We start from the raw sequence: 11,817 nt of genomic DNA on the forward strand, positions 1-11,817 counted from the left end.
ATATATTAATAAATATACAGAGACTCGTGACATGTAAATAATAACTTCCATACAACACAATATGCCCAATAACATTAAATTCAATCTACTAAATACTGTATGTTATAAATGATCATATGTATCAAATTGATAGCAGGTTCGTAAATACCATAGCTAGTAAAAAAGTCGGTGCGGGACAGGGGAGTCCAAATTAGGGGTGTGCACCGGCCACTTTTCGTGTTTTGTGTTTTGGTTCTGGATCTTTCTTCGTATTTTGGATCTGGATTGGTTTTGCCAAAACCACCCTTCCGTGTTTTGGGTTCTGGGTTTTGTGTTTTGGATCTGTATTTTTTTTAAAAAAAGCATAAAAACAGCTAAAATCACAGAATTTGTGGGTTTTTATGCTCCTATTCAATTATTAACCTCAATAACCTTAATTTCCACTCATTTCCAGTCTGAACACCTCACACCTCACAATATTGTTTTTATGGCCAAAAGGTTGCACCGAGGTAGCTGCATGACTATGCTAAGCGACACGAGTGGGCGGCACAAACACGTAGCCCATCTAGGAGTGACACTGCAGTGGCAGACAGGATGGCAGTTTGAAAAACTAGGCCCCAAACAGTACATACTGCAAAGAAAAAAAGAGGTGCAAGATGGAATTGTCCTTGGGCCCTCCCACCCATCCTTATGTTGTATAAATAGGACATGCACATTTTAACAAACCAATCATTTCAGCGCCAGGGTCTGCCACAAGACTGTGGCTGAAATGATTGGTTCGTTTGGGCCCCACAAAACAAGCTGGTAATTAATGTGTCCCTGCACAAACTGGCTCTACGGAGGCAAGATGTCGTCCTCATCCTCCTCATCCACCGATTCCTTGGATAAAACAGGAAAAAGGGATTTAGCTGTCCTTGGACTGCTTACGGTCTTAGCCAAAGTTTCTGAACTTGACAGTAACTTTTTATGAACGCGCTGCAGGTGCCGTATAAGGGAGGATGTTCCTAGGTGGTTAACGTCCCTACCCCTACTTATTTCACCTTTACATATGGTACATATGGCAAGACAGTTGTCCGGATTTGGATAGAAATATTGCCAGACCAAAGAGGTGGAATGTTTGGTCTTCTGCCCAGGCATTACCGTGATGGGTTTTTTCATCCCACGGACAACAACTGTCTCCCCCGGAGCCTGATTTAAACAAACCACCACCATCAGAATCCTCCTCGCCAACTTCCTCCTCAGCGCCAGCTACACCAGTATCCTCATCCTGTTGTACATCAACAGTGACATCTTCAATATGCATATCAGCAAGTGGACTGTGGGTGCTCCTTTCAGCACTTGCAGGGGGCATGCAAATGGTGGAAAGAGCCACCTCTTCCCGTCTAGTGCTCGCAACCGCCACCACACTTGGACTCTCCTTGGGGATTTGTGATATCTTCTTAGAACGCACAGTTCTTCGCTGTGCTTTTGCCAGCTTAACTCGTTTGATTATTTTAGTGGGAGGAGTGCTTCCATCGTCATGTGAAGCTGAACCACTAGTCATGAACATAGGGAAAGACCTTAGCCATTCCTTGCCACTCCGTGTCATAAATGGCATATTGGCAAGGTTACGTTTCTCTTCAGATGATTTAAATGTTTTTTTTAAGGTAATTTTCCTGAACTTTGTCATTTGGGATTGTATGTGCCCTCTACTATGACATTGGGCATCGGCCTTGGCAGACGACATTGATGGCATGTTATCGTCTATGTCATGACTAGTGGCAGCAGCTTCAGCACTAGGAGGAAGTGGTTCTTGATCTTTCCCTATTTTATTTTTATCGGAGAAAGTTTGGTCCTCCATTTATGTTATATTGATATATACGTGCGGCTAAGGCGCACACAAACACAGAAAATTATTTTTTATTTTTGTTGGAGACTAGTGCACTTTGTGGGTTACACCACCCTTTAAGAAATGAGCCAGCCGGCCCTTTACTTATGGGACACAGGCGCACGCTTGGCGCTGCTCCTTTGTTGATGCACGTGCAGCCACAGTGCACACAATTCACAAACACAGAATTTTTTTTTTAATTTTGTTTCGAGTGCCCTTTGGGGGTTACAGCACCCTTTAGCAGTCAATCCAGCTGGCCCTTTATTTATGGGACACAGGCACACGCTTGACACTACTTTGTTGATGCACGTGCGGCTACTGCGCACACAATTCACAAACACAGAAAATATTTTTTTATTTGGTTTGGAGTGTACTTTGGGGGTTACAGCACCCTTTAACGGTCAAGCCAGCCGGCCCTTTACTTATGACACAAGCGAACGCTTGGCACTACTTTGTTGATGCATGTGCGGCTACTGCGCACACAATTCACAAACACAGAAAATATTTTTTTATTTGGTTTGGTGTGTACTTTGGGGGTTACAGCACCCTTTAACGGTCAAGCCAGCTGGCCCTTTACTTATGACACAGGCGCACGCTTGGCACTACTTTGTTGATGCACGTGCGGCTACTGCGCACACAATTCACAAACACAGAAAATATTTTTTTATTTGGTTTGGAGTGTACTTTGGGGGTTACAGCACCCTTTAACGGTCAAGCCAGCCGGCCCTTTACTTATGACACAGGCGCACGCTTGGCACTACTTTGTTGATGCATATGCGGCTACTGCGCACACAATTCACAAACACAGAGAATATTTTTTTATTTGGTTTGGAGTGTACTTTGGGGGTTACAGCACCCTTTTAACGGTCAAGCCAGCCGGCCCTTTACTTATGACACAGGCGCACGCTTGGCACTACTTTGTTGATGCACGTGCGGCTACTGCGCACACAATTCACAAACACAGAAAAAATATTATTTTTTTTAGCACTTGGGGGGAGCACCCCTGATGGACAGAGCACCCCCTGGACAACACTACAGCACCCCTTTAGGACTGGGACACTGCACAGGACTTTGGAGTGGACACGGCCCCTATGGACAACTGACTGCACAACACAGTCCAGCCAGCCCCTATGGACTTTGAAGTAGTGGACACAGCCCCTATGGACAACAGCAGCACAGCACAACACTGCCAGCCCCTATGGACTTTGAAGTAGTGGACACAGCCCCTTTGGACAACAGCAGCACAGCACAACACTACTCTGCACTAGACTACACTACACAGCCCAGCCAGCCCTAACTCCCACCCTCCCTCTTCACTGTCCACAGCCGAGTGAGAAAATGGCACTGACGCGGGTACCTTATATAGGATCCAAAACCCGCGAGACCCGGAAGGTGGGATGATGACGTTTTGCCTCGATTTCAGATCCGAGTCAGGCGGGAAAAGTCAAGCCTGACTCGGATCTGCCTCGGATCGGGGGGGTTCGGATTACAGAAATCCGAACCCGCTCACCCCTAATATATACCTAAATTTGTCGCAAAAGGATTGGAATCCATATCTATGAACAGAGACTATTCTTTACCAACTATTCACCTATATACAGTATACATACCATTTTGCTAATTATCCTATCTAGAACGGGGTTGAATTGTGACTTTTTAGTTAAAATTAGCAAAGAGATGTGCGAATCTTTGAATCCATTTATGTGGAGGTTGTGAACAGACTTTTTTTCAAATCTCATCATTTCAGTTATACAATGGGTCCATATGAAGCTATACCTTGTCAGCTATTAATATCTACCCTGTGATACTGCATTTATCTTCATGTGTTTCCAGGTCCGGTGCAAAGTTTCTAGGCAAAACTTCATTCTACCACCCCTATTCCCCCCAAAATCCTCAACCTATCCCATATACATATACAGCGAGGGGGCATGACCAGCTTCACCTAAGGGGCGTGTCTACCTCCACCTATGGGTATCTAATGCCACTCAGGGGTAAGTCCTGCAGTGGAAGTTTATTATTATTATTATTATTATTATCCTTTATTTATATGGCGCCACAAGGGTTCCGCAGCACCTTACAAAGTACAGAAACAAATGAGCACACAAGACAACAATTGTTAACAGTACAGACAATGCAGGACAAGTACATGATTTATAAACCATGCTGTATAATACCTAAATAAGCAGCAGGGTGTCAGTAAGCAGTTTTAGGTGCCATTGTAAATGAAAGTAAAAGTAAGGCAAGAAGAAGCACGTGAGGAAAGAGGGCCCTGCTCGTGAGAGCTTACATTCTGAGGGGAGGGTCAGACAAATAGGGGTGACACAGATGGGCTAGATAGTGAGGAAGGAGCATAGAATAGTGGGTTAGGATGAGCGCTGGAGAGCATTGGGGAAGAAATGGGTCTTGAGGGCCCATTTGAAGATTAAGAGCCAGGAAGCCAAGTGATAGAGGAATTTTGCAGGAGCAGCGGTGTCAGAGGGGTATAGCCAGGGTTTGGTGATGGCAAGGAGATTCAAGGCATTGCAGATGAAGTGCTCATGAACGGAGACCAGTTTATTATAGACAAAACTGGCTTTCCAGAGGGAACAGGAGAGAGGGACAAAGTTAAGAGGCGAGAAGAGAATGAGATTATTAGGGTTGATGTAGTGTGGAGGTGATATTGATCTAGAGAAGGAGTGTGGGGTTATGTGGCTGGCTAGTTTAAATCTATAGTACTAAAAGCAGCATGCTGCCAGAGCAGATTTGTGTATGAAGTTCATGTATCAGAGATAAAAAGCAGTGACAAATAAACCCTATGTTCTAAGGGAATGTAGATTAAACTTTAATCCACATTAAATTTTGGAGCTCAGAATGCTGGCGACAAAATCTTGACATTAGTCATATTCCTGGCATCAGCATCCTGACCGGCATCACAATGGTAAGTAGTGGGGTTAGGGGGGGTTAGGGTTAGGCACTAGGGGGAAAGAGTTAGGGTTAGGTTGCAGGTGGGGTAGGTTTAGGGCGATATATTGTACGATATTATATAGTGTGTACCCATCTTAAGGAAATATTTATCCCTTAATACTGGGACACTCATGAATTACACAGGTTCTGTGGCTGGCTGACTTCAAGTCTGCATTTCACCTGGTTTTAATTAGGGATGTGCACCGGCCACTTTTCGTGTTTTGTGTTTTGGTTTTGGATCTGGATCTTTCTTCGTGTTTTGGATCTGGATTGGTTTTGCCAAAACCACCCTTCCGTGTTTTGGGTTCTGGGTTTTGTGTTTTGGATCTGTATTTTTTTGAAAAAAAAAGCATAAAAACAGCTTAAATCACAGAATTTGTGGGTTTTTCTGCTCCTATGCTATTATTAACCTCAATAACCTTCATTTCCACTCATTTCCAGTCTATTCTGAACACCTCACACCTCACAATATTGTTTTTATGGCCAAAAGATTGCACCGAGGTAGCTGGATGACTATGCTAAGAGATACGAGTGGGCGGCACAAACACGTGGCCCATCTAGGAGTGACACTGCAGAGGCAGACAGGATGGCAGTTTGAAAAAATAGGCCCCAAACAGTACATACTGCAAAGAAAAAAAAAGAGGTGCAAGATGGAATTGTCCTTGGGCCCTCCCACCCACCCTTATGTTGTATAAATAGGACATGCACACTTTAACAAACAAACCAATCATTTCAGCGCCAGGGTCTGCCACATGACTGTGGCTGAAATGATTGGTTCGTTTGGGCCCCCACAAAACAAGCTGGCAATTAATGTGTCCCTGCACAAACTGACTCTACGGAGGCAAGATGTCGTCCTCATCCTCCTCATCCACCGATTCCTTGGATAAAACAGGAAAAAGGGATTTAGGTGTCCCTGGACTGCTTACGGTCTTAGCAAAAGTTTCTGAACTTGACAGTAAGTTTTTATAAACACGCTGCAGGTGCCGTATAAGGGAGGATGTTCCTAGGTGGTGTGACACGGTTAGGGGGGTCCCTCTCCTGGGTAGAGGACTCCTTCCTTACACACACAGCAGCTGGGAAACAGTACGCCAGACTTGATTCGAGTACAAGCTGGTCGGCGCCAGTCTTTATTGTACAATGTCAGAAATAATCATAAAGAAAACAAACATAAATCCTAGCCCTGTCGGGGCACTAACTTTACAAGTGACTTCCCTCACTACAAGAACCTGGCAGGGCCTAATGCCCTCGCCAGCAACAAAAGCACAGCACAGCACTTACGAATAGGTTTTCAAGTGTCTCTGAGCAAACTCCCTGCCTGCTCTCCCAGGTGAGACGCTCAGTCCTAAACACACTAGGCTTATATTGGCCACTCTCAGGTGGAAACCCTAACAAGCCTGTTACCAGGTTGCAAGGCCCAAAACCTGGAGTGGCCGTGGGTGGAGCCCTCCCTCTCCTCTCACCCACAACCCCCAGGTCCCAAACCGGCTTTTCAAAAAGCTGAGATTCAAGCCTGCTACACTGCAGACTTTCTCCTGGGGGTTTAAAACACATAAGACATGAATCTGGGACAAATGTACCTGCCACAGACCACTTTACCAGTGATCCTATCACTGTGGTTAACGTCCCTACCCCTACTCATTTCACCTTTACATATGGTACATATGGCAAGACAGTTGTTGTCCGGATTTGGATAGAAATATTGCCAGACCAAAGAGGTGGAATGTTTGGTCTTCTGCCCAGGCATGACCGTGATGGGCTTTTTCATCCCACGGACAACAACTGTCTCCCCCGGAGCCTGATTTAAACAAACCACATCACCATCAGAATCCTCCTCGCCAACTTCCTCCTCAGCGCCAGCTACAGCAGTATCCTCATTCTGTTGTACTTCAACAGTGACATCTTCAATTTGCATATCAGCAAGTGGACTGTGGGTGCTCCTTTCAGCACTTGCAGGGGGCGTGCAAATGGTGGAAAGAGCCACCTCTTCCCGTCCAGTGCTGGGAAGGTCAGGCATCGCAACCGCCCCCACACTTGGACTCTACTTGGGGATTTGTGATATCTTCTTAGAACGCACAGTTCTTCGCTGTGCTTTTGCCAGCTTAACTCTTTTGATTTTTTTAGTGGGAGGAGGGCTTCCATCGTCATGTGAAGCTGAACCACTAGTCATGAACATAGTGAAAGACCATAGCCATTCCTTGCCACTCCGTGTCGTAAATGGCATATTGGCAAGTTTACGTTTCTCTTCAGATGATTTAAATGTTTTTTTCAAGGTCATTTTCCTGAACTTTGCCATTTGGGATTGTATGTGCCCTCTACTATGACATTGGGCATCGGCCTTGGCAGACGACGTTGATGGCATGTTATCGTCTATGTCATGACTAGTGGCAGCAGCTTCAGCACTAGGAGGAAGTGGTTTTTGATCTTTCCCTATTTTATTTTTATCGGAGAAAGTTTGGTCCTCCATTTATGTTATATCGATTTGATATATACGTGCGGCTAAGGCGCACACAAACACAGAAAATATTTTTTTATTTTTGCTGGAGAGTAGTGCACTTTGTGGGTTACACCACCCTTTAAGAAATGAGCCAGCCAGCTCTTTACTTATGGGACACAGGCGCACGCTTGGCGCTGCTCCTTTGTTGATGCACGTGTGGCTACTGCGCACACAATTCACAAACACAGAAAATATTTTTTTATTTGGTTTGGAGTGTACTTTGGGGGTTACAGCACCCTTTAACGGTCAAGCCAGCTGGCCCTTTACTCATGACACAGGCGCACGCTTGGCACTACTTTGTTGATGCACGTGCGGCTACTGCGCACACAATTCACAAACACAGAAAATATATATTTTTTTGGTTTGGAGTGTACTTTGGGGGTTACAGCACCCTTTAACGGTCAAGCCAGCCGGCCCTTTGTTATGACACAGGCGCACGCTTGGCACTACTTTGTTGATGCACGTGCGGCTACTGCGCACACAATTCACAAACACAGAAAATATTTTTTAATTTGGTTTGGACTGGAGTGTACTTTGGGGATTACAGCACCCTTTAACGGTCAAGCCAGCCGGCCCTTTACTTATGACACAGGCGCACGCTTGGCACTACTTTGTTGATGCACGTGCGGCTACTGCGCACACAATTCACAAACACAGAAAATATTTTTTTATTTGGTTTGGAGTGTACTTTGGGGGTTACAGCACCCTTTAACGGTCAAGCCTGCCGGCCCTTTACTTATGACACAGGCGCACGCTTGGCACTACTTTGTTGATGCACGTGCGGCTACTGCGCACACAATTCACAAACACAGAAAATATTTTTTTTTTTGGTTTGGAGTGTACTTTGGGGGTTACAGCACCCTTTAACGGTCAAGCCAGCCGGCCCTTTGTTATGACACAGGCGCACGCCTGGCACTACTTTGTTGATGCACGTGCGGCTACTGCGCACACAATTCACAAACACAGAAAATATTTTTTTTTTTGGTTTGGACTGGAGTGTACTTTGGGGATTACAGCACCCTTTAACGGTCAAGCCAGCCGGCCCTTTACTTATGACACAGGCGCACGCTTGGCACTACTTTGTTGATGCACAGACGGCTACTGCGCACACAATTCACAAACACAGAAAATATTTTTTAATTTGGTTTGGAGTGTACTTTGGGGGTTACAGCACCCTTTAACGGTCAAGCCAGCCGGCCCTTTACTTATGACACAGGCGCACGCTTGGCACTACTTTGTTGATGCACGTGCGGCTACTGCGCACACAATTCACAAACAGAGAAAATATTTTTTTATTTGGTTTGGAGTGTACTTTGGGGGTTACAGCACCCTTTAACGGTCAAGCCAGCTGGCCCTTTACTTATGACACAGGTGCACGCTTGGCACTACTTTGTTGATGCACGTGCGGCTTCTGCGCACACAATTCACAAACACAGAAAATATTTTTTTATTTGGTTTGGAGTGTACTTTGGGGGTTACAGCACCCTTTAACGGTCAAGCCAGCCGGCCCTTTACTTATGACACAGGCGCATGCTTGGCACTACTTTGTTGATGCACGTGCGGCTACTGCGCACACAATTCACAAACACAGAAAAAATATATATTTTTTAGCACTTGGGGGGAGCACCCCTGACGGACAGAGCACCCCCTGGACAACACTACAGCACCCCTTTAGGACTGGAACACTGCACAGGACTTTGGAGTGGACACAGCCCCTATGGACAACTGACTGCACAACACAGTCCAGCCAGCCCCTATGGACTTCGAAGTAGTGGACACAGCCCCTATGGACAACAGCAGCACAGCGCAGCACAGCACAACACTACTCTGCACTACACTACACTACACAGCCCAGCCAGCCCTAACTCCCACCCTCCCTCTTCACTGTCCACAGCCGAGTGAGAAAATGGCGCTGACGCGGGTACCTTATATAGGATCCAAAACCCGCGGGATGATGACGGAAGGCGGGATGATGATGTTTTGCCTCGATTTCAGATCCTAGTCAGGCGGGAAATGTCGAGCCTGACTCGGATCGGCCTCGGATCGGGGGGGTCTCGGGGGGGTTCGGATTTCAGAAATCCTAACCTGCTCACCCCTAGTCCAAATAGACCTCAGCCCAAGGTAGTGTATATAGAATGCAATATAATCTTACCAAATATAGCTCATAATCCAGGTCTCTACAGCCATACCACCGTGCTCATGCCCAATCTCGTCTGATCTTGGAAGCTATACATGGCCGGGCTTGGTTAGTGCAGGGATGGGAGACCTCCTAAGAATACCAGGTGCTGTAGGCATGATCCCCTGTATTTACATACACCCATCTATGATGCATATATCCTCTGAAATTTCAATATATGAAGACCTAATTATATGAAGATATATAAATCGATTGGAACAGAGACCTGGACTTATAATTTGGCGCAGAAGAGCTTTGCTTTTTGGAACCCATATATATGGATGCTATAAACATGGACTATTCGTTACCACCTATTCACCTATATATATACCTAAATTTGTTGCAAAAGGATTGGAATCCATATCTATGAACAGAGACTATTCTTTACCAACTATTCACCTATATACAGTATACATACCATTTATCCTATCTAGAACGGGGTTGAATTGTGACTTTTTAGTTAAAATTAGCGAAAAGATGTGCGAATCTTTGAATCCATTTATGTGGAGGTTATGAACAGACTTTTTTCAAATCTCATCATTTCAGTTATAAAATGGGTCCATATGAAGCTATACCTTGTCAGCTATTATATCTACCCTGTGATACTGCATTTATCTTCATGTGTTTCCAGGGCCGGTGCAAGGTTTCTAGGCACCCTAGGCAAAACTTCATTCTACCACCCCTATTCCCCCCAAAATCCTCAACCTATCCCATATACATATACAGCGAGGGGGCATGACCAGTTTCACCTAAGGGGCGTGTCTACCTCCACCTATGGGTATCTAATGCCACTCAGGGGTAAGTCCTGCAGTGGAAGTTTATTATTATTATTATTATTATTATTATTATTATTATTATCCTTTATTTATATGGCACCACAAGTGTTCTGCAGCACCTTACAAAGTACAGAAACAAATGAGCACACAAGACAACAATTATTAACAGTACAGACAATGCAGAACAAGTACATGATTTATAAACCATGCTGTATAATACCTAAATAAGCAGCAGGGTGTCAGTAAGCAGTTTTAGGTGCCATTGTAAATGAAAGTAAAAGTAGGAAGTAGTGAGGAAGGAGCATAGAGTAGTGGGTTAGGATGAGCGCTGGAGAGCATTGGGGAAGAAATGGGTCTTGAGGGCCCATTTGAAGATTAAGAGCCAGGAAGCCAAGTGATAGAGGAATTTTGCAGGAGCAGTGGTGTCAGAGGGGTATAGCCAGAGTTTGGTGATGGCAAGGAGAATCAAGGCATTGCAGATGAAGTGCTCATGAACGGAGACCAGTTTATTATAGACAAAACTGGCTTTCCAGAGGGAACAGGAGAGAGGGACAAAGGGCCTGATTCAGACCCACTCGCGAGCGTCTGTCCGCTCGCAAGTGGGTCGATGTTCTTCACTGAGCATGCGCACGACGGAGGGTGCTCCGTCGTGCGCATGCGCCAGACGCGACGAGCGAAGGAAAGTCCTTCGCTCGTTGTGTCTGATCAAAGGGGGCGTGCTGTCGATGTTGATTGACAGCACGCCCCCTTTGGTGGGCGTGCCGGGGGCGTGCCTCCCTGACGGGGGCGTTCCTACGGGAACGCCTCCCGTCAGAAGCCGGCCCACTGACATCACTAGTGATGTCAGTGGGAGTGATTTTGGCTCTGATAGAGCCAAAATCACTCCGGAGCTAGCGGTTGAAAACCTCAACCGCAGGCTCCGGCTCGCAGTTTCGATGGTCGCGATGGTCAAGACCATCGCGGCCATCAAAATGCACGCTCGTATAGGCTGTGGGTGGTGACCCACAGCTATACGAGCGTCCAGGAGGACGCTCCATTTTCATGGAGGGCGGCCCTCATTCAGAGCGTGCGCTCTGCTCAGAGCGTACGGCTCTGAATGAGGGCCAAAGTTAAGAGGCGAGAAGAGAATGAGATTATTAGGGTTGATGTAGTGTGGAGGTGATATTGATCTAGAGAAGGAGGATAAGGAGTGTGGTGTTATGTGGCTGGCTAGTTTAAATCTATAGTACTAAAAGCAGCATGCTGCCAGAGCAGATTTGTGTATGAAGTTCATGTATCAGAGATAAAAAGCAGTGACAAATAATCCCTATGCTGTAAGGGAATGTAGATTAAACTTTAATCCACATTAAATTTTGGAGCTCAGAATGCTGGCGACAAAATCTTGACATTAGTCAGATTCCCGGCATCAGCATCCTGACCGGCATCACAATGGTAAGTAGTGGGGTTAGGGGGGGTTAGGGTTAGGCACTAGGAGGAAAGAGTTAGGGTTAGGCTGCAGGGGGGGTAGGTTTAGGGCGATATATTGTACGATATTATATAGTGTGTACCCATCTTAAGGAAATATTTATCCCTTAATACTGGG

The 11,817-nt window shown here is 45.7% G+C and overlaps 1 pseudogene; it reads left to right on the forward strand.

Annotated features, from left to right (window-relative positions):
- Positions 1 to 9,458: 9,458 nt before the first annotated feature.
- LOC148517489 (5S ribosomal RNA) lies at positions 9,459 to 9,577 on the forward strand (annotated as a pseudogene).
- Positions 9,578 to 11,817: the final 2,240 nt, after the last annotated feature.

The sequence above is a fragment of the Taudactylus pleione genome, unplaced genomic scaffold, assembly GCF_031769625.1.
Source record: "Taudactylus pleione unplaced genomic scaffold, aTauple2 ptg000216l, whole genome shotgun sequence".
Lineage (NCBI taxonomy): Eukaryota > Metazoa > Chordata > Amphibia > Anura > Myobatrachidae > Taudactylus > Taudactylus pleione.